Consider the following 24,791-nt stretch of genomic DNA (forward strand, 5'->3'; position numbering starts at 1 on the left):
TTCTATTATCATTAAAAAAATTACCTATCTATTCAGCACATTATTTCTTATTAGGTATGTATTTAGGTGGAAAACGATGACAAGTATCCTTTTACTTAAATAATATTTTTCGTTAGTTTAAAAGACTTTAATGTATAGATATATTAGGTATTATGGTTTAAATTAAAAATATTTACTTTTATCTACCTTTATAGATGTTTTTATAATACCATATATGATATTATATATAGAACCATATATAATATCATATATGATTGTACTATGTATAGAACCATACATAGTATAAGTATCTATGTATGGTTCTATGTATGTACCGTAAAACTTTACCGTCCCGTTAAAATAAAAAAATATAAAATGCGTGCGTTTGTATGGAGACGTTTTTAAATTTTCGTACCTATATGTTGTTGATGTCATATATCGTCATGTCATGGATGTCTACAGTATCTTACAAAAAAAAATTAGATACTTGTAACGGATATAGATATCTGCGATGCATAGTTCTACGAGGATCTACCTTGTCATTGCTGGGCAAATATTTTAATTTTATAGATGACTATTCCAAATTTCGTCTTTCTAGACTTAGTAGTTTTGGCTGTTGATAGGCAGTCAGGACAAACGTTTTATAAGTAAGTAAGTAGATTACGATTTATGTTTTTTTTTGGACTCATTAGTTTTTTGGTACTGAGAGATATTTAGTACCTAAGGTTTTTTTTTTTCGTTTTTTTTTATACAACTTAGAATGACAAACAAGCTGACGGCCCACCTGATAGAAAGTGGTAACCGTCGCCTATAGACATGAGCAGTATCATGGATATAAGTTATATATATATATATCTTTTAATTTTGATAATTGTATGTAAGTACAACCTAGGTACTAATTCTCATTATGCATAATTGATAGAGCCCCTGTTACACATGCCATACTCAATTTGGAGATAATGCAATAATAACTTACTTCCAGTCAGCGACATAGTGATAAGTACACCTAAAAGGTATACCTTTAAATGTATCAGAGGTTGATGATTATTTTGTTCTTCTTTTTAGTCTCAAAGGAACAAATACATTCAGACTGGTCAGTTAACCGGGCGATAGCAAAATTATATTTTAATGTAATAAATTTTAATAATAAGACAGAAAAGTTACTGCTCTTAGATTAATTACTACATAGTGTTTATATCGTATTTTAGCATGTGTTAAAGTAACCCCAGAAATGGTTAAAATTATTCGTTGTTAATTTGTACCGTTTTATGGATGTTCTAATGTAAGTATTGTTCCTTATTGCTGTATACAATATAAGAGTGCTTCATTAAGGGGTAATTAATATTTATAATTCAATAGCAATGAAATTAGGCATCGTTGCCTACTTTTTTATTCCAATCAAATAAGTATGGGAGTAACAGTTATAGTCTAATAACTAATAGGTATTGCAATATTTTACTTGTCAACAACTCAAAATACATTATTGAGACAACTAGTTAGATATATAGCATATTATTATGTTGTCTTAACACAACATTAATTTTGGATAAGTACTATGTAACCACCTCTGTAACTCGTCAAATAGACACGTAGGTGCCTGCCTACATACCTACTTAACCGTAGAGTACCTATACATTTTAGGTAGGTATGTACAACTGTCTTTTATCTTGCAATAAAATTGCTTAGCTATATTACTTAGGTATAGCTTTAAAAATATTCATCCGCAATACGGTTCTGTATAGTTAGCTGGGTAGGTAGGTTCATATTTAGACAAGTTACCCCATATACCTACCTACAACAAACAAAAGATGTGGGCAAGATTTATCTGTTCTATTATTTCTTTTAGGTGTTATTCCAATGCAATAGAGTTCTTTTTACTTGAGTTTCTATGGTAAGGCTAAACAATGGGGTGGGACAGGGTGGCATCCTCATATTGATCGGCGGCCATTTTTGTTTCACGCATGCGTAGATGTAACATCATCATATTAACTCAATAATTACAGAGATGGCGCTGCTAATTTTATAAAAAAAAAGTAAAAAAAATATAGATATAAATAACAACTGACCTGAACAAATTTAAATGTTAGGAATTTGGTATACATATGGATCATAGAGCAATCACAATGTTATGTATACCATACTTTTTATTTAAACTCATGCAATTAAAGCCATGGCATAATTACTATTAAATAGCGTCAATTTGAGTACAGTAGTAGATAGACTCAAGATAAATCTGAATAACTACTAACTAATTGTGTCAGAAATCTATTTTTTTATTTTTATAATACAGTGGGTAAATAAGCATGTGGCTCACCTGATGATAAGTGACTATCGCTGTCTATGAGTAACACAGGAAGAATGCAGATATGCTGCTGGCCTTTTAAAAAAGAATATGTTCTTTTCTTGAAGGTTACGACGTTGTATCGATTTGTAAATACTACACGACACCTTGCTTTAGATAGATAGGTTTAGGTGTCTAAGTAATTAAAAGAGATGATAATAAATTAAGTTAAATTAAAATAAAATGATTACTTTGGCGTTTAATAATAAAAAAAATAGTTATAAATAATTTATACTTACAATATTGTAATTAATTCATTAATTGATAGTCTTGTACAAGAATTGGCAATATTTGTCCAATTTAGAGGAACTAAGATATGTTTTCTAATAATTTAACGAATGAACTATAAATTCGCTTTAGAATTCTATTTAGTTTTGTTCTTCATACTACATAAGGTATAAACGAAACAACGCAGTTCCAATCCGACGGCAAATTTCCGCCGGTTAACGACTTGCTTCACTTTAAATTTTGTTTTATAGTTTTATCTAAAAATTTACGTAACGTCCTACATTTTTTATATTTAATATTGTTATCTAAATTCATAGTTTAAGGCCAGTACCTGCGTTTCTATATTTAAAATAGAACACAAAAAGTAAAGTAACTTTTTTACATCTAAGATTGAAATTGTTGTTTTATTTTATAAATTAAGGACATCTGCAGTCCAATTAGGATACAATATAAACTTTCACATAGACAAAAGTAAAGTTGCCCCATATGGAATTCTAAAGAGATACCCTAAATTATAGCAAAATCTCTACCAACTAATTATAATTCAGCTTTTATAATTTTAAACTTAAATTTTAATGAATGAATGAGAAGAAATATTTATTCAAATAACTTTCAGTATAAGTTGATACCTACCTATCTATTTATGCAAGATTATACCTTATATAAGATGTAGATTATTGACAAGTTATATATAAGCTAGACACTCTGGGTAAATTCTACCTTTACTAAAGCTAAAAATTGCTGTCTGGATGTAAATTGACAGTTTGTAGAGAAATTACCTGGCTATATAAAAAAACTAGCTATATCTCACAACTTTAGCCACGTGAATTAGCATATAAAGTATGCTATGTGCTAAATTAGGATACAACCAGTAGTGTACCAAATTTTTTTCCACTTCCAAATTTATCCATCCATCCTTAAAAACTTTAGTCCATCCATTCATCTTCAAAAACTTTTATTATATTAATAAGATTTTCTTTTATATCAAGTTTTTTTACTAATAGTTAGGTACTTATTACATCCAGCACTTTCACTTCAACAACGTTAAAAATACATATGTATTGTACAGTTAATAAAAAATATTATGCCGATGCATAGATACCTAGATATATATTTTATTATTTCTAATAATACGAATGTTTGTATACATTAATGTAATTAGGTACTAGCTTTTATCCGGGACTTCATCCATGTGATCGGAATATGTTTAGACCGGTATAAAGTGTAGGCAATATCCTTTTCCATACCGTATAGTAGCTATATCAAATTTCATAGTGATTGGTTATGCCGTTAAGGCGCTATAAGGCAATAAACAAACAAACAAAACTCACTCACAAACTCACTTTCACATTTATAATATTTGTAAGGATTATAGACATTATTTCATTCACAATAAATACCCTTTCATTTATTATTGTGATGTCTATAAGCTTTAGACTTCTAATAAGTACCTACTGGTATTCATCGTTAGTAATACTTACCCTTTTTGACATAATCATCATTAAGATATCCTGCAGAAAGAATATAGGTTTACTACTCGTAATTAATACATTAAGAATTTAATAATAAATACTCATATATCGTAATAGATTTGTATCTATTGCATTCTATACTTACATTATTAGTATTTTGTAAAGGAAACTAGTAAGAAAATAAGTGTCACAAGTATATAGGCATATGATAGTAATATCGGTAATATTATGCATAACAAAGGTTATAGGAGGCTCGGAAACCCCTGCAGTCGTCCCTCGGGCACGAGTCGTTATTCATAACATAGATAAAAAAATGTTCCTTCGACGGAATGTGTGTACTTACCTACTTAGCATACTTAAATAAAAACATGTATATTGAATTAAGCCGTCATTAGATTTTTAATCGATACAGAAAAAAATGTATTTAGGCATTAATAGTAATAATATATAGTCCTAAATTAGTTCAATAAAAAAATCCGACAATAACAATATACTCTACATGAAGGTAGATATGTGTGACTCCCCTTAATAAACTCTATCACAGAATATAAAATAACTATTATGATAATTAGATGCTATTTATCATGTTTGACATTTTAGTGGTAATAAATTGTGATGGTAACTAATTTTAATAATTATTATGAAAATTAATTTACTAGCACGAAATTATTTGTGTTCTATATAGGCACCTATATATATTTTTGTAATTAAGTTTTTATGTACTTATATAGGTATAAACTATAGATTAAAATCTGCTATTAAGTATTATATTCTGCTAGCAACAGTTCATATAAATAAAAAAAAATCCTATAAAGAAATAAAATGAAATATATTTTATACTCTTCATGTGCCTTTTTTACGTTATATAAACCATAGACTTAGACGTTACAATTTATAATCTTACATATAGACATTTTTGAACTGGTTGGCCGATATCTTGTTTACCATTATGCAACTTTGCATTAAAAAAATATTAAACCGAGTAGAAAAAGGCTTTTTGTAACTCATGACTAAGCTGTATAGGTATGTCATGCTCTTTACCTATCCAATTTTGGACGAATTTTAAAATAAAAACAACAGCAATACATCTTTGTTTCATGCATAGACTTAGTGTAATGTACTTCTAAGCTTTCATTATTATTTTGCTACAGATTGTATACCTAATGTTGGATGTCTAAGTTCGTCGCCCTTGCTGTAAAAATATCTCTCGAGCAGCAGACGAGTCTGTGTCTGCGATGGGGGGCTCGTGATATCGTTTCTTGAAGTTGACAACAGACAAACATACTTAGTTAAATCCAGTTCACATGATTTTGAGCCTTATCGTATAGCAATATGGTTCTTGTGTTCTCTAATCCACACTTTTATGGGTATATTTTGATGGGTGTGGTCGCTAAGCTATTTATATTCAAGTTCAATACTCTTTAATGCCTTTAGAATAGTTGATGTTTTTAAGAATTACTATTGAAAAACCGTGCTTGAGCCATTATACAAATACCTTCACATTATTAAGCTTCTAAACTTGACCAGCTACTATTGGTAGTAAGAAGTTGGTTGAAGAATAAGTTTTTATCCATTCCTTATTATGTATCTGAAAAATCATTAGGGTTGTTTAATTTGAATTTTTGTACTCTAAATAGATATACAAATTAGGTTAATAAAATATAAAAGATATGTGATACTTTACATATTGAGTAAAAAATATTAAAAAATGTAGTGATGAAGGAGATATATTAAGACACGATTCCAAAAGGTACAATAAGGCGTCGCTAGTGAAATACAACGTAGCGCTTCTATACCTAAGAGAATTCAAAGGTTGGATCGTTGTTCGTGTCACGTGCTTGATGTACAGCCGGCCAACTTTTTACTGCAGTTGGCACCACCGAAATACACAGTTTCTACCAAAACGTTAGACCTTCGGGAGCCGCAAGTGAAGTTGGCAGAATTGTAATAAAGAGCAACGTCGCTCCAAGGAACGCTATCTGCGGGAAGCTACTTTCTTTATACTTTTATACTTTCTTTTTGCTTTTATATACTTTTCTTTTTACGCCCCCGCCGGGGATGGCGACGTGACAGTGATATTTTGCAAAGAAAAATCCGAGATGTTTCGATGTGATATTTTTTGTGGAGCACGTATTTTTAGAATTCATACTCAATGATTTGAGTATACGGAGAGATATACGGCTACGTATTTTTATTTATTTTTGTATACAGGTGACTCACAAATTCAGGCGAATGAAAATCAAAATAATTAGCATTATTATATTATGTTTACTGTTTATGATATTTTATTAGTGAAAATGGTAATTTTTTTTAAAAGTAACAATGATCGAAATAATTCGGATCTTCTTATACAAAGTTGATAAATAGGCTATGGGCATACCTATAAGGAATCCAAACTTTTAGACTAGTTTTTTAGAAAAAGTCCTTTTCATTTAGTTATTAGAACCTTCTTTAAAAAGAATATTAATGATTTCATCTCTATTTATACCTATGTTTACAGATCGAGTAAGTAGAAATGAAAAACAAATGGGGTACCTACTGTTAATGTAGATACCGAAGATAATTTAAGTGTACTAAAAGCTTGGCATTAAGCCTGGAAGATTAGGGGGCCGAACTTTGTTTTATTCAAATGCTGTAACCCTTTTACGAGATCAGCTCCGCGGTGGGTCGGAGCGAGGGTTCCATGCCAGTGATAATTAAAACCTCTACGGCTGTGACATTTATGTTGATGCGAAGATTCCCGCTTAATGACGAGAGGCGGAATCTTTGACCGAATCTACGGGACCACTTTAATTAACATTTCCAAAATACCGTCCCATGCAGACAGGTAAACCAGATAAAATATTGATCAATTCTCTTGCATGAACTCGTAAATATAAATAAATGGATAAGCTCCCCCATCCAGTTTCCAACCGAGTATTTTTTTATTCTTCTTCATTTTGCAGTAATAGGTTCCAGTTAAAATAATACCAGAGTGTTAATAAGAACCAATGCCTTTGATATGTCCCAAACGATTACATGAAAATTCGGTACATTTTGCTGTGTCTAGAATTATAGACATGTTTAACAATTTGACTTGAACTACTAGTAAGAAAGAGAAATACTGTAATAATTTATTTTTATTATTTACCATTCAAGTAAAACAATATAACTACTTGACAATGAATTAAAACTAGTAGGTACAGATAGGTAGAACGTTTATTTACTTTAAGTTATTAAAATATCAATATGTCTTTAAGTAGTGACATATGTAAATAAAATATTTTTTATCTTACTAATATTAATAAAAAATGTAGAGATATTTGGATGTCTGTTATACATATTGTAAATGTTTGTATGTATGTAATTAAGTTTCACGACTAACTTGAATATTTGAACCGTGAGAAATTACTACATTTTTATATGTAAATGTTTTAGAGAAATTAAAAAATATTTAACAAAACACGATGTCATCATTAATCTTCGACTAAACGGATAGTAAATAAATATTCTTCGTGTGAAAAATACTTTATTGAAAATTTATATAAAGGTATTAAAATGCATTACGTCTCTATTAGTAACAGATTAAATGTAGTGTAACAACAGTATGGGTACTATTTTTTTACTCGTATATGTAATTGACAGACACAATAAGATATGTCAGTAGAGATGTGAAATGTAGAGTGTTAGGGGAAATAATCGAGAAAAAAAAAACAAGTTCTTTTCAAAAAATGAAAACTATTTTAGTGACCATATTTTAAATATTAAATAAAGAGAAATCTAATGCATAAATAAATATATAAACTGCATATATATATATATATATATATATATATATATATATATATATATATATTTTATATATATATATATATATATATATATATATATATATATATATATATCCCTTACTTTCAATAACAGCACTGCAACGACGTGGCATTGATTCAACAATTTTATACATTTGTCTAGGGGGATTGAATTCCATGCTTCAACAAATGCTTCATATAATTCGTTTTGACTGGTGTTACGTTTTTCTGAGACTTTCTTTTTAACAATATACCAGAGATTTTCTATCGGGTTTAAATCAGGATTAATTACTGACCAGTCTAAAACGGATATACGCTGTTCGCTAAGGAAACGTTTGAAGCTATTGGCCGTGTGTTTAGGGTCATTGTCATGCTGAAAGATCCAGGCAAATGATCATCCGAGTAGGGAATCATTGTGTGCTCTAAGATATTTTTGTATTGCCATTGATCCATTATACCTCCAATCTTCCGAACGGGTTCAACTCCACATTTGGAACAACATCTACAAACTTTAATATTACTGCCACCGTGCTTGACTATACTCCTTGTGTATTTATAATTAAAAGCATTGTTTACAAGACGTCTAACATAGCTCTTTCTATCGGAATTTACCATATTTATTTTTATTTCATCTGAAAATAATACTTTTTTCCATTTTCGTACTGTCCAATTAATATATTAATATAATATATTGTAGCGAATAATAATCGCTTCTCTCGGTGTTGCTTGGTAAAAAGCGGTACCTTTCGAGAGTTTCTTCCAAACAATTTAGCTTCCACTAATCTTCGGCGTATCAGTCTTGATGATATGTTTCTCGGGTCATCAGTTACAACTTTTATTTTTGCCCATTTTGAACAAAATAAAATTCTGATTAAGTTTTGAATTGCCGTCAAAATAATAAAAAAAGCCTAGAAATAAATGTCATTCTCCAATTTAAAAAAAATTGGATTTATTAAATTGGGAATTAAAATATTTCTAATTAGGCGTCCAAGCGGGTAGTAACAGAAAATAAACTCCCTTCATGTGTAAGATTCATTTTGTAGTTAAAAGTAAGATATGTTTTATATTTTATGCATTTAACGAGTTTTTTATTTGAGTGGCTATATTATTGCATGATTATTAGTTATTGAATGTGTACATTTTTACGAACATTTGTACGTTTAAGTTATACTTTCTTTATTCATAAGAAGTGTTATTATATATCTGTATGGCTGTATGACTGAAATAAGCGAGACTAAAATGGTAGCGGTCAAATCTCTAACAACAAAAACGAACATTCAAAATTTGATAATAAGAATAAGTATTAATGAGCATTAAGAAGTAATTTTATTTCTATAGTTTTAAACCAAATTACTATACAAAAAACCTTTATTCTCAAAACATTTCTACATACTATTACATAGTGTATGTAAACAATTAAATGCTAAAAATCAAATATGTGTTCGATATTTATAGAGCTTCCTGGATTGGAAGTAGTAGAAGATAGAGTAGAATGCCGCGTCAGGTTATTATCTTTCCTTTTTATTTCCAGGGAGTCCATAAGAGACATTTATGTATAAAAGTTTATTTGTAAACAAAAACTGTTTGGTAAGGGTAAGTGGAATCGAATTTCCATACATCTCTACCAGTAAAATTCTACTCTTACCCTTTAGTGGAGAAAAATTGTAGGGCATGTGGATCTGGCCGTTTTTTATTTCTGGAATAGAAGGAAAACTAGAAATGACTAATATATTTTTTATCACGTGTTGCCAAACCTCTCTAAGAGATAAGAAGGGTGGGGGAAGTAAAATACACATTAAAATATACCTTTCGTAATCAAATGACATCTCTATATACCTACCTATTAAGGTATCAGTTATACCAGGTTATATTCTTCTTCAGTGTCTTCGGACACATATACATGAACGAATTTAGAAACAGAGCAACTTATGATAACAGGTATATTTAAAAATGGAAGTTATTTTAAATGTATTTATTATTTGTTACATATGAAGATTTTTTCACTTTTTTATATATCAGTGAAAACATCTACTTATATGATTTCAAATAATGAAGGGTCAACTGTATCCCACGGGGGGAAGGGATTGTTAGTAATGGGGAGATTAGTTCCCATTGCTATTAATATACTCTCGCTCGAGATCGACCTCCACGCGGTTCCCCCTCTAAACTATTGTGACTAATTTATCGTTGAATTCGTCACGATGGGCTAACTAATCTGCTTTTTCATCCTCACCTATCACTTCTCACAGGTACCTAACCCGCCAGTGTATACCAATAGCGCAGGCGGGATTACCACGCCATTATCACCTATTAAAAAATCTGTATCCCATGATTCGATTTGTCAATTCTGATAAGGTTGGTAGGTATAGCAGTTTTAAAAAGTGGTTGGTTAGACTTATAAATTATTTGTAATTTCTTTGACTATTTAAAGGATGGTTGTTATGGTTGCCAGCACGTTAGCAACATTATTATTTTACTAATATTAATTAAGAGAGAAGTACATGAATGAAAACATCAAACTCTTTTATTTTATCTAGTATAATACATAATGAATTAGTGACTTATTTATATGTATTTTGAGTTTTAATTAAAAAAACTATAAATATACATCAAAAAAAAAAAAAAGAAAAACATAGAACAAGTCAAATTAATAAATAAGTATTTACACGATAGAAATGGATTTAAATATGACAAAAATAAAACTGTACTTACCATATACAATTATATTAATATAAACATAATTCATGTCACAATAATAGTCTTTTTTCAGACCAAATATTAAACCTACAATCAAGAACACTAAGATCAGGAGTACGTAGGATATTATTAGATACGTATATAAATATCAGCGTTGTTGTAGATATTCTCTAAAAAAACAGATTTAAATCACTTTTTATATACCTTACCAAGTGTAATGAATGAACACTTATAAACTGTATTTTTATCTATAATATATATACATATATTATATAGGGTTTTCATAGTAATTAAACTACGTAATCTTAACATGATGCATTGTTTAGTCGATAATATAAAGGTTATAAGGCTCTAAGTAATAAAAGGAAATAAAGCACAAAGTACTTACAGTTCATTTATTTTAAAAATCATACTATTAAATCATTTTTATATGTATATAATATATAACAAAAAATAAATACCCAACTTCTGTTAATCCATCGACACTTATTTAACTATAGCTTCTTTAGAACTTCCATCAATAATAATTGTGAGATATTTTATATAATGACCACGTGTTTTACTATACTTGTTCACTGTTGATACGTCAGGGAGATCCGCTTTTTTCAACGGTTGGATAAAAAGTGCCTCCCCACTCAAATAACAATCTTTTTATATCTACACGGCCGAATTCGAGTAAACAAGTCAGCGAAACCACGTGTTCTTACAATTTTATTACTTTTTATTCAAATATCATGATAATAAATAATTATAAAATACACTACAAGAATAATTTATTGCAAAATTTGGTATAATAACAATTTTAACATTTTACTATTTTTAAAGTAGGTACTCTGATTTTTATTAGTAAATGTAGGTACACATTTTGATACAAGATGTTTAAGAAAACTAATATAATTAAAAAATCTATCTAACATGTGCATGATTTTTTTGCCTTTTTAGTCATTAACTCAAAAATTAGATGTGAGGATGTAGTTTGGCAAACATGATAAAGGTGGATTCGTTGAGAGATACGTTTCAGTTGGTGTTCTTATTCGTTACTTAATCATAAATTCAATATCTCGTACAAAGATATCGCACGCCAAGGACTACTTTAAAAATATTGATTTAAATTTCTTTGAATTTTGTGAATCAAAAGGTGGGAAGAAACATATAACATAAAATAGGTAGGTATATTATCTACTAAGTGTGTCATACTTTCATTATAATTCCAGCCAAATATAACACTAACAATTAAGATAATGCAGTGTCATCACCATCTTCCTACCCTTTTCCCAATTATTATTTGGGGTTGGCATAATATGTTTTTCTTTTCCATTCTTCTCTATTCGCAGTAATTTTTTGCATTCACTCCCATTTTGGCCATATCATCTTTTACACAGTGCATCCATGTCTTTTTAGGTCTTTCTCTGCCCTTATAGACCTCCACATACATTCTTAATACCTTTTTTAAAATATGCTCCTCATTTCTGCGCATCACGTGCCTATAGAAATATGAAAGCGTAGCGGTTTTTGTATTAATTGCCGCATGCATTCTTATGTAAAATGTGAATACTATAACTATCAGATGGCAATTGTGAGTAGCTTTGACGTGGTCTAGTGTTTTGAGTAGTCATGCTCACTAAATGTCCAGACTTGTGGCGGCGTGGTGGGCCGGGTCATTGGGCTCCCTAAAATATGGTCGAGCGCAGTGATGGCTGGCTCATCCGTCATACTCGTGAACGGGTGCTGCTTGTAGGGACTGGTCTGCTCTAATCACTATGACTGATTTCCTCTTATTAATTGTTTAACCAGTTGGTTATGTATTCAATATTTTTTTCTTTTTGAGTATTTAATTGAATTAGTGCTAATTGGTGGTTTGTATTCACACACTTAAACTAAAAAATGTAAAGTAATAATAAAATTATTTAAAAGAGCAACACGCAAGTTTCTTGCTCGTTCTTCTTGTGATGAGACAGCTTTCCGAACGAGCGGTAGATTAAAAAAATGTAATGACTATTCAAAAGTGCTTCAATGTAAGTTTATTTGAATAAATGATTTTCTATTCTATTCTATTCCATACCAGGACAGACGGTTACTTTTTACCTTTTCTATCACTGACTAAATTTGACTTGTTACATTTTTTGAACTTCACTTAGATAAATAATATGCTCTACAGAGTTAGGTATATATCGAAGGACTTAACGAAGGAGTATAGGGTATAAAGTTCTTAGTATCCACTCTCTTACTATTATTTTTTGTATCTCTAGGCATCTCTTTTGGTATCTTGTAGATTTATAATTAAGTTACATTTTTTTTAAATATGTATTTAATGTGATAGATAATTATACATAATTGTAAAATACATTCAACTGCAACAATATAGATTGACTTAGGTAAAATATTTTGGCGTGCTAACTTTTTCCCATATTCATTTCTATTTTGCTTATAAAATTTGTGGATTCATCCTCTGGTCCATTATTTGCGTCTGTAGGAATTAGCTACTATTAGAAAGTAGGCCCACACTGAAAATTAGAAAAATAATATGTAGTCAAGACTAGGCAAATTACCTAAATAAATTTATAAGTGGAGAAAATGGACATATTTTCTCCACTTATAAATTTATTTAGGTATTTGTATATTATTGATGATATCCTTTCTAAATATGAGGCATATGCTAATGGTCTTAAAGGTGGCGTGTGTATGGACATATGGTATATATAATATATACGACCGGATTACTAGTATAAAATATAACCACATTATCTAAACTGAAAATTCATAAAGCATTTATATTATAATTACATTTACGGGGTTTTTTTTATCCATAAGACATGTATTTACAATTTACCGATTTCTTAAAAGTTATTGTAATCTTTTGCTTACTAATTTACAAGCCTTCATATTTATATTCATCACCATCATCATATCAGCCGTTAACTATTCAATACTAAACATAATGGTTCCCCTATAAAGAGGAGTTTTGCCTGTAGTTGCCGTGCTTGGTAGGCGGGTTGACAACCGTAGTTAGTCTTTGGTAATGTTTTAAAATGGATAGCTACTGTGTATCCTTCTACCATTAAGCTCTCTTAGTCGCCTCTTACGATACACACGGGAAAGGGGAAGAGGAAGATCATAATATAAATGATGATTTATAAAGAACACGATTTAATAAAACTTGCGACATAAATCCACAAATGAAAAGATAAATTCAAAAACAGGAAATGAACCTCCCAACACACGTTGATACATACATAATTCCGTAAAGATAATATTATGAAGACAGTGGCGTATATCATGAATATTTTTGCTGCTTTTTGTCTGGCCCCTGAAAAATGTAATATTTTTTTACAAATAAGATATTTAGTAAACTGATTAAAAGCAATCAAAAGAATTATTTTAGTTTATTGTAATAGAGAGGCCAATTCTACTATTGACAAAGTAACGCTCGATAAAAATCAAGACTAACTTTTTGCGCAACATTATTTTGCCATGTTTGTGTGGAATCATCTTTTATAGAGAACTCTGTTTGTATTTTGTATTTTTTTATCATTAAAATTAATCATACACAAAGAAGTCTATATTTTGTTATCGAAAATATAATAAAATTTTTACACTAACTAAATTGTTCATTATTTTTTTATAATCATTCATAATTTAATATAGAACATAATTATTTTCTAATAATAATTACTTAAAAATTCTTGAATTTAATGTGTGATAGTAATTTATAATTATAATAAAACAAAACTAGTATATTCGCTACGCACAAACTACATATCTGCCTCGTTTATAGACGTAGATTTCGTTTTATTTAATTTAATATAACCTCCTCTTTTTTTTTGCCCAATCCATACTATTAGGTACTGGTTTCCTCTGTAAAATGTATTGATGATATAAAGATTGAATAACTAGTTAAATATTTATGGTATTTATTTTATCGTGGTATCCGATCACACGTAAGATAATGTACCTAATAGCCGGTCATTATTCATTTTGGTTGTATAGTTGTTGTAATACCTTTATGTTGAAAAACATACAGTTATATTGTAGTTAATTGTATGGAATGTTTTTTTTTTTTTTGAAAATTTGAAAGTATAAATTTACTTTATTTATTTATACTTAATATATTGCGATGATTATTTAAATCAAATAACTATTTTTACAATAATTTAATTTTGTAAATATTTTTTACTTTGGGAATATTAGAATTGACCTACTAGTACCAACATATTACACTTATTCCATCATACTAACCTTAAAAAGTCCAATGAAAAAGTAAATACTGCTGCCTAAGAACATAACATCAGCTATTAGCACGATCCATTCCAAGAATCTAACGGTAGTCATTAACGCCGAGGATTCAGATTCTAGTTTCGATCAAAGGTATCACCTGATCCATCGGTAATTATGTTTCGACTAAGGCACGATGGTCCAAATTCAGCGTTAGTACCAAAACCGAGGCTCAACTGCAAATTTAAATTCTGATTATACGGATACAATTCTAAACTATTAAATAATAGCATAGGTTCTAGTTTATTATGGCATTTAGTTTGTCTAGGGAAGCTGGTTAGTTACTTACAATATTATTGAGATTGAACATCAAAGATATCAGGACGGGTCGATGACGTGGTTATAAAACATGATACACGTATCACATATGAGTGACGAACTGCTGCTCATGACACTGCTGGACTTGACACCTGTAAACAGTGAAGTGGTTATCAACTTAATCATCATACTCGTGAACGGAATTGTAGATGGACAGAGATAAATTATTAAAGAATTTACGATATACATGCATTACGAATTTTCATCGAGATTGATCAATTATACTGTGAGTAATCCGAATAATATAAATGAAAGAAAATAAAATTACGTATCGATGGAAGCAGGTGAAGAAAAATAGTAGATGATGAGTTCAGAAAATATTTATAATAAAACAATTCGATTATTTAAGAAAGAACATCAAGTAAAATATTCAAATTATTGTCATTGACAGAAAAATAAAATAACAAATACAAAGAGGTTTCACAACAATACAATTACTGACAATTCCTAATACAGCAATGATAACGGCAGCGGTCTTTAAGTCCGTGACACAGCTACAGCATATTTCAACATCGAATAATCTATTAAAAGGCATTTATTTAAAATAAAAATATAACATGTACTACACAAATTACCATACATATAATGACAGGGGTATGAGTAACGTTAAGTTTCAGGTAGAAGAAGTGTCAATTTATCCACAAAGGGAAGTCTTAATCTATGTTAAATAATACAGATTAAAATATAAAGGATATGCTATGGTGAGAGATTCTATATACAATAATTCGTCTAAAGAAAGAAAGACTACTAGACTGGACTAGATCGTAGATTTATGTAAAAAAAGTAAATTAAGTGTTAAATTACTCACTATATAAATATTTCATTCCTTCTAAATGCATAAATAAAAATTATATATATATATATATATAAACAAAATTAAATAAAATCAACGTGTATTTACTTTCGATTTGTCGCTTTTCATATTCCCAGGTAGGTATACTAGTTATATATCTTTGGTCACAACAGTTTTTTTTAGACCACTCTATGTATAAAAGGATAGTACTACGCTCAAATAAATTATGTACCGATACCACGATATGCATACGTTTTACTAAAAGTTTTTTTCTTCTTATATTCGTTTTCTATATTCTTCAAAATTTAATTTTAATATTAGCTTCATTAGAAAGAATTCTTTAATGATGTAATTTTTCTTATGCATTTGTTCATTTCTAAATAAATATGTATTGTTAAATATTTAACCTATTTAACTAAGAATGCCTTAGTAATGCGTGGCTTACATTAAGCGCCGAAAACCCGGGATTCAGCTTATTGCTTCCCTGAGCGGCTTTAGGGGGTGTGCCAGGGATCGGGGCGCGGGATACAAGGCCTCTTAACAAGATTACATTGAAGATAAAACGGAGCAGATAATAGCGGTGGAGTAAGCCAGCTCCGAGCTCGCTCAAGCTCTAAAACGAAATTAAAATCAGACGAGAAGCTAAAATTTCCAAAAACAGAGTTGAACCATCGACACTTAATATAAAAATATGTGTTATTTCGTTGATTGAAACAATACATATATATATATATATATATATATATATGTATATATATATATATAAATTTATAAATTTATTTAGCATATGTATTTATTTAGACAAGATACATTAAAAAAAATCTAAATCTCGTATATTCATCAATTATAGACATGCACAACATTCAAATAATACCTACTTCAATACAAAATTAGATTCGAAAATATAAAAGTCGATTATAACAATTTAGAGATAAATAAACACTTTGAGACAATATTTTAGCTTTATATTATGGCTGATCATGAAATATATCTTTACGTAAATTTTTATTTATCTTCGGTAATCTAAAAGGAATATAAATGTACTCCTACTATAACATATCAATCGTAATAGGAAATCATACGAGTACATTTTGTGATAACAAATAAGTTTATAAATATTTTAAGTATATTGACTTTATGCTTAATTACTTCGTTTAGTTATATATCTAAAACTCGCAATTAATTAGATATAAATATATTATCATAGTAAAGCATAAATCTCTCTCTAGACGAGCATATTAGTATGAGGGTGCTTTTCTATTACTATGACTGGCAAGGCGGATCGCAGTTTTATCTCTTTGTACTATGTTTTCCATACTTTGTTTCTTACGACGATCTAGGGAGGAAAAAGTGGAGATACGTTATTACATAATAAGTATAAGCCAGTCATAAAAAGATAAAAATTTATAACCTTTCCTGTTTCCTTTAATAATGTTGTTTGACTATTGTTTCATTTCAATATGATATGAATGCGAGAGTCAGCAAGACTATATATATTTTTTTATAAGTATTATCTATATATAATCTATATTATTATCTTTAGTACTCTGTTTTCACACCAGTAATGTAAAGTGGATCACTATGGGATTTAGTTAGTAAAAGTTCTAAATTAGGTAGCCATTCGTCTCCCCTGGGATGAATGATCTCTTTTATAGGCTTCTGTACTTATAAACATCACTCATTTTATCCATTTTCATACTTTAGTTTCTTTCCTCTATAAGAATATTAAATAAGCTGGGTGCTGAAATACGGTATTATTATTGAATTGGCGGGAGTATCACTTCTACCTAGTCCTTATTCTCATACCTCTGTGTTCGCTTTCTTAAATTAATAATTATGTGAATACATGGTATAGATTTCTAGGCTTATTATTATATATCTACTCAGTCTTATAGAAATTAGGTATGAATATGCAAAATTTCAGTCTGAATACACTGGTACAAGTACATAATGCAGGCAACTGTTGGGACAAGGTAGGTATCCAGTATTGATCGGGCATCTCGCTTGTTTCAAATTCAATTCGCAGAGTGGGAATAACAATAAAAGTTGGACCGTCGTGTATCCTGATATCACCTGCGACCCGGTACGTGGACTGAATCCGACCGGCTTTCCGGGAATTTAAAACGTGCTATTTTGTGGAGAGGTGCTCATATACATACATGGGTGTATATAGGCTGCTGAAGTGTTAGACTATGTATTATGTTGCTACTGGTTACTGTTGGTACTTAATGAAGTTTTGATTTTTTATGAGTATCTACTTATAAAAACACTAGGAAAAGGGAAAGGGATTGTTAGTTATGAAGTCTAATGAATTCATTGCTATCAATATATCCTATCAGATTGACCTCCACGCGGTTTCCACTGGAAACCATCGTGGCTAATTCTCGTGGAATTCGTCGTGATGGGCTAACTTAACTGACCTGCTTTCATCGTCACCTATCATCCGTCACTGGTGCCCCGCCAGCGTATACCGATAGCGCAAGCGGGGTTACCATTTCATTATCACCTATTAAAACAAATACGGTGACGGTATAATTAATAGATAATATTTAGAATTATTAAGTACTGAGATATAATTTGTCACGATACAGAATGTAGCCTATAGGTATGTTAATTAATAATGAGAATTGACAGAAGTTAATTCAACTGTGCAAGTGCACATGTTACTATTGATGGCTGGAATTATGATGACGAAAAAAGGACAATATCCAATAATTATTAAACGTTTGGTATGTGTATACCTAATTTACAATCAAAAAAACATGTGCAGTGACTTGCACATGTTACTGTTTAAAATGAACATTTCAATTAACTTCTAATCAATTATCATTATTATTGAACATGTAGGGTGCATTTATATTTATTTTATCTTATATATTTATCATTTATAATAAATAAATATTTGTAATATTATATTGGAATAAAAATATTATTTACATATTTAATAAATAGATATTATCATACCTACCAAGTTTTTCGTTTCTAATTCATGATAAAATCTTTTAAAATTTGTGAAATATGTAAATACTAGTTCTACTGTTTTCTCATGCGTAGCAATCCATTGTAAATATATTTTTTTCACGCAAAGCCATATATTCTAACATTAGACACCTACACCGCAATACAAAGCGATTTAAATATCCACACACGTGATAAATATCGAGTGTATTTCTACGAAGGAACACCCATGTTCATTCATTACCCATACGACGACGCCTACCGAGAAACGTCAAAATATTTCATACTGGATCTTTTTGTAAATATGAGAGTTGCACCGCCTCTATGATATATCTCTATTTTTTACTGCCGCGTTTCTTATCCTTGTCGTGTACAGCAAAAACACGCCTCGAGGCCCGAGTCACGAATCGCAATGTAGACCTCGTGATAAATCTTCACGAATTCCAGTTTTATTTATTAAGTTGTATGGTGTTTTTACGATGTACCACCACGGGGGCGCTCATTACGCCCTGATGAACGTGATGAAAAAACTTTTCCCTGCGATATCTTCTTGCAACATTAATTACGAAACTCGGAAATTTCCTGCCTGAGGGCCTTTATTTCTTTTGGCGCACTCCGCGCTGGAGAGGACGATTTTACGATTCAACTTTTCTAGAATGAAAAGCGACCATTTCTGACACACTGATAACAGTATGTCGAGTAATATAAACAGTGAAAGGACTGAAGATATCACGTAGCAAAACTGGTCTCGAAGTTTTATGTCGGCAATTCAGGCGTGCACAAAAGAAATGCTAACGTTGTCAATGCGAACGTGACGGGAAAGACGGGGTGTATTCTGTGAGTCGTAGTTAGAGTATAATTTATTTTTACGATTAAATACATTGGTGTAAGAGAGTTAGAGTAATAGATATCTACAGTTTTTAATTTTATTTTTTAAATATAAATTATATTTTATTAAACTAATAAATTTATCTTGATTAATGCAATATAAAAATTGATTGTTATTATTCAATATACCTACCTGCACTTATAGTATGAATTTTCATCCTATTTGATAACATCTCTATAAGTAAGTATCACATTTCATCAACGATTTTGAATTTTTTGTAATATCTACGAAACGAAATTACCAACTGTGTGATTCGCACGTCTACTTAAAAATTATTAAAGGCTTTATACTATATGCAATAAAAATCTTAAATTATATTTTATATTTATACAGGTTACACAGTATGATAAAATATGAAATACATTAAGATCGATATTAAGCTTTCCAATAAAATCAGAGACAAAATGACTGTTATACCACGAAACCGGTAATGAAAGCCGGTACGTTACTATAATCGAATATTTTGGGGCAACGGTTATAAGAGAGATAATGGAAGCGACCCCAGGGCACCTTAGTCCAATAAGTGAGGAGGGCGTACCTCTTGCAGTTAATTTATGCTACTATAACTCAGCCGGACGGCTGCTCAATAGGTAATTTAGATGTTTGGAGCAACAATGTCGTAATGAGAACGGACCATTTCAGGGCACAGTTTATTGGCGTGCTGAGCGATGCACTCTAAGTGGGTGGCGCTGATGAGTTGGCAGTTTCAGATACCTACCTACAACTCGTTTGTAAAGTCTTAAAAACTATTTTATTGTATATATAGCTTTAGCTTAATTGTAAAAGAACAATGTGGTACCAAATGCATTGTAATGTTTCTATAAATATCGAGCAATTAGTTTCATGCACGTAGTGCCGCACTCATGCAGCTTTACATATTTTTAAATATCCTGAGCTGATTTACATTTTATAGTCTGTTGTTTTCAGTATAATCTGTTATGTTCATAGTCATCGTAATTTGTTATGTTTGTCTTTAGGAGACGGTTACAAACTTTTCATCGAGCCGTCAGCTTGTTTGCAATTCTAAGTTGCATAAAATTAAGAATAAATAAATAATATACAGTATTAAAGATTTACAGTACTTATTTAGGTAACGTTCAGTGGTAGTTTTATCGTATTTAAAACTGAGTAGTCTGTCTACCCAGATGTATGTTTCTTCGACGACGAAAGACGCTACCTTGTTATCTTATTTTTTTGTTACTCAAAATAAAATCAAACAAAAAATAATGAATACCTAAATGTTGGCCGGCTTTTTATATCTACACCTTCGCATTATTAACAGTTAAGTAAAACATCTAAAGGGCGGTGTTGTCCTTGTTTTAAACATCTTACAAACAGAAAAAGAGGATAGGAAAAACAAACTTTATATTCTTATTGCGTAGGGCGTGATTTCATTGTTCTATATTCCTTTTAAGACGGTTTAAGTCGCGACTGGGATATTCTGGCTTAAACGAAAAAGCTCATAATATACACAAGATATGGCTTCATGTGGCAGTTTGTTATGAAGTTTATAGTGGAGCCAACGCGGTTCTAGTTACATGCTTATTGAGAGAAAAAATAAGGCGGCGCTCTTGAGTAGGTACAAGCATAATAATTTATAAGATTGAATCTCCTTGTCTCTGTAATATAAAACAAAAAATGAACGACTACAGATATGACGAGTAATTGGATAGTTACTTATATTTTTATTCATGTAGAGGTGGGAATGCCGTTATGATAAATTCATACTGAGATGCGAGGAACACGATGTCGGAATGTTATTAGAGATTTTTATTAAAGCTTCAGTCGTAAACTAAATCGTAGACACTACGCGGAACGTTTTGTGAATGTTTTACTGTGACAGTTTTAATTTGTTAGGTGGTGACAGTATGTATAGGTTGTGTGATTCAGTATTTCACTAGATATGTCAGTTAGTGCTGCCTAATAGTCGAATATAAACCAATCGATATAAATATTTTAGCCCGTAATAAAAACTATTACAGTTTGAGATGACTATCGATTAATTGTTTATATTGATAAAACATTTTAGCCAATTTAATAACTAAACGTAATAAAAAAAATAGTATAGTAGTAATATATAAAAAAAAAAACTTTTATTTATCATGGTACGCAATAGGTACTATTGTTAGTATCGATAATGGTCAGTGTTCTTCCAATACTTGCTATTTATTAATCGATTTATTATTTATAGCTTTATATCGATAACATTATGGATTATTAAGTTATTTGTGACTCCAATCGAGTTATCGATTAATATGCGGTACCAACTATTATTTGTCAACACTAGTATCAGTAATTTAGATAGTTGAGCCTAAGTTTTGGGCGAGGGACGCGAAGGAGGCGCAAGGGTGCAGGTGTGCTCGTAAAATGTACGTTTTATGGAAATATAAGATCCTTGTCGGGCGTCGCGTACACAAGACAGCTCTTGCCCTCGTCGCCTCCCAAGAATGTAATCTCGTATTACCTACATATATAGGTATCTTCGGTATCTTCGAATAGGTAGGCCAGAGGTTGTATATATATATATATATAACCTATATATATATATATATATATATATATATATATATATATATATATATATATATATATATATATATATATTATTATCTACAGACAGAATTTATCGACATATTGAATTATTTATATTTGAATTGAAGAAAACTATTTAGAGGTATTCTCAGACAATATTTTTAAGTTAGTTATATTAAGTATATAAAATAAAATTAATCATTAAGTTATCTATTTAACGAAGGAATCTAATCACCTAAATTAAGTCTAGATGAAAATATTAAGGAACAAATTTTATTATTAGATATAAATAATTTGTGATACTACAATTTAATGTTTGTGTGGGATATATTAGGTAAATATTTCAACGTGTATATGCAAGTAACTATCTAATTTGAAAATATAAAGAAAGTATATTTCTTTATATCCTTTATATAAGGGAATATTTATATGATTTCTGCAAACATATAGTGACTCCGTATACTCGTGGTTCTGTTAATTTCGTAAATATTTTGCAAATAATATAAGGTCAACAAGCGAATGGTGAGCGGGACCTTTATCCGAAGCAATCAAATTTGATAGCGATCAAATAGGCACGTCTAGCAGTCCAAATACTCGAAATAGCCGGCTTTACATCCGAATTCTCGAATGGTAACGAATGGAATCGATAGTCGATACCAATAAAACTGCGTCGATTCACGAATACATAAAACGTCGGATTCGAGACTTGCGCTCCCTGTATAAAGCTAGGAGAGAAGGGTTCCCATTTTTATTGCAAGGAATTTGCATGTAAAGTAACCATTGAAGAAAAGCGATCTCCGTTTGACTTTGTGCAATTTTTTGTTATTTATCGTAGCGAAGGTCTTGGGTCTTCGTTTTATGAACGTCATGCTTTTTCATAAAAAAAAAAAAACACATATTACTTATTTGAAAGTAACTGCCTAAAATAAATTATAGTATCAACAGTTTTTTTTCTACGATGATTTATTTGAGAAAGAACTTTTTATATGGGGACGTTTAATTATATTTTGGCTCGTAAATGTCTAGATTAGCATCTTAATTCTGTGGTATATAAAAGTGTTTGTACTAATTTAATGTTTTTTTTTTCTTTTTTATTTCAGGTTCATGGATCGTTGCAGTTTATGTAGATAATTATGGATTTAAAAATTGGTACGTAACCTTTATATTTTAGACAATGAAAATGGATGATTTAACAGTAGATATAATATAGTAAATAATATGTACCAATCGACCGTAGATAGGAATAACAAAAAATGTAATCGGAATCACAATTAAGTAGATATATAAATATCTTTGTGAAACTTTAGAGAGAGGTAGCGATTCAAGAAGCAAACCATGGATAACATAAACTTATATACCAATTCATGTAGGTAATAAATTAACATTATTATTTTCTGAGTTGGTGGATAAATGTTGTCTTTAACATTTTCAGAAGAAGAAATATTATTACTACTTAATAATAAATTACTTTAAATTGTACGCGAATAGTGTTGGATGATATCATATCGAATTAGATAGCTACATAGAATATATATACATGGGAGAAATATAAGATATTATACAAGAATTGAAATAAAAATTCATTGGTATTTCTTAACCGTATTTAGAAGCACCTACGTTGACATAAAATCGAAGACGTTGTAAAGGTAAAATTAAAATTGGATAAAGTGACCACGGGGCATTACAACAGATTCCCAATAAAAATGATATTTAATTGAACTCGATAAGAGCTCGTGCCGAGAGGCCTAATAAACTCTCTTTATTATTATTGTGTTAGGTCGGCTTTCTATACTTATCGTATTATTATTATTATCATTACGTATCTAAATGAGTTATGTGGAATAATTTGAATAATGGGCTTTTGATAAAAAAAAGTCCATCTTATATTTATTTTATCTTTAAGTCATCAATGAGAAACGAGCGAATTTTCCTCTTAGCAGTTCAATGATAGGTACTACGTGCGCATTAATTGCCCGGTAAATGAGCTATGAAATATTTATTAAACACATCGGATCTTGTGTTCGCGCGTCTGAGTGGACTGGTCTATAAATTGTATTTAAGTACTTTAACGGCGTCTTGATAGCGTCTAGAATACATTTGACAATATTTGCGTTGAACATTGTATATTAGAACGCACAATGTTGCTGCATTTCGACGGTAGTGGAAAGATAAAAGGCGCTACGAAGCACAATGGCGTTTAAGTGATAGTTATGGCAGTTTTTATAGGCAGTTAGATTTATTTTTACTGCACTGTTTGTTTTAATGCGTTTTTCGCAAGTCGAGAGGTCGTGACAATTGCTTTCTCATTCATTTAACGCGTTAATCGTATACAGATCGTTGCGTCGACGCAGTAATTTGATTTATGTAAAGTTGTAATTTTAATAATGTAATTTGAATATACATTATGATCATTTACCACGTTAATAATGATTCAACTATATGTGTAGTCGTAATATATAATCAACCAATTTCTAGTTTCATATGAATAGATAGTATTATATATTAACTATATCACACAACCTAA

General features: G+C 30.2%; 1 protein-coding gene and 1 pseudogene across 1 annotated transcript in view; one reads left to right on the forward strand and one right to left on the reverse strand.

Annotated features, from left to right (window-relative positions):
- The window catches only part of LOC113518861 (homeobox protein abdominal-B-like), a 123,232-nt gene that overhangs the window by 9,337 nt on the left and 89,104 nt on the right, over positions 1-24,791 (forward strand). Inside the window, exon 2 of the mRNA XM_052892580.1 lies at positions 23,368-23,416. The gene's annotated coding sequence lies outside the window, so the exon portion shown is untranslated. The remainder of the gene's footprint in view (positions 1-23,367; positions 23,417-24,791) is intronic.
- Positions 12,992-15,630, reverse strand: LOC113519041 (uncharacterized; annotated as a pseudogene).

This window comes from Galleria mellonella, unplaced genomic scaffold (genome assembly GCF_026898425.1).
Source record: "Galleria mellonella isolate WM207_F2 unplaced genomic scaffold, CSIRO_AGI_GalMel_v1 utg159, whole genome shotgun sequence".
Classification (NCBI taxonomy): domain Eukaryota; kingdom Metazoa; phylum Arthropoda; class Insecta; order Lepidoptera; family Pyralidae; genus Galleria; species Galleria mellonella.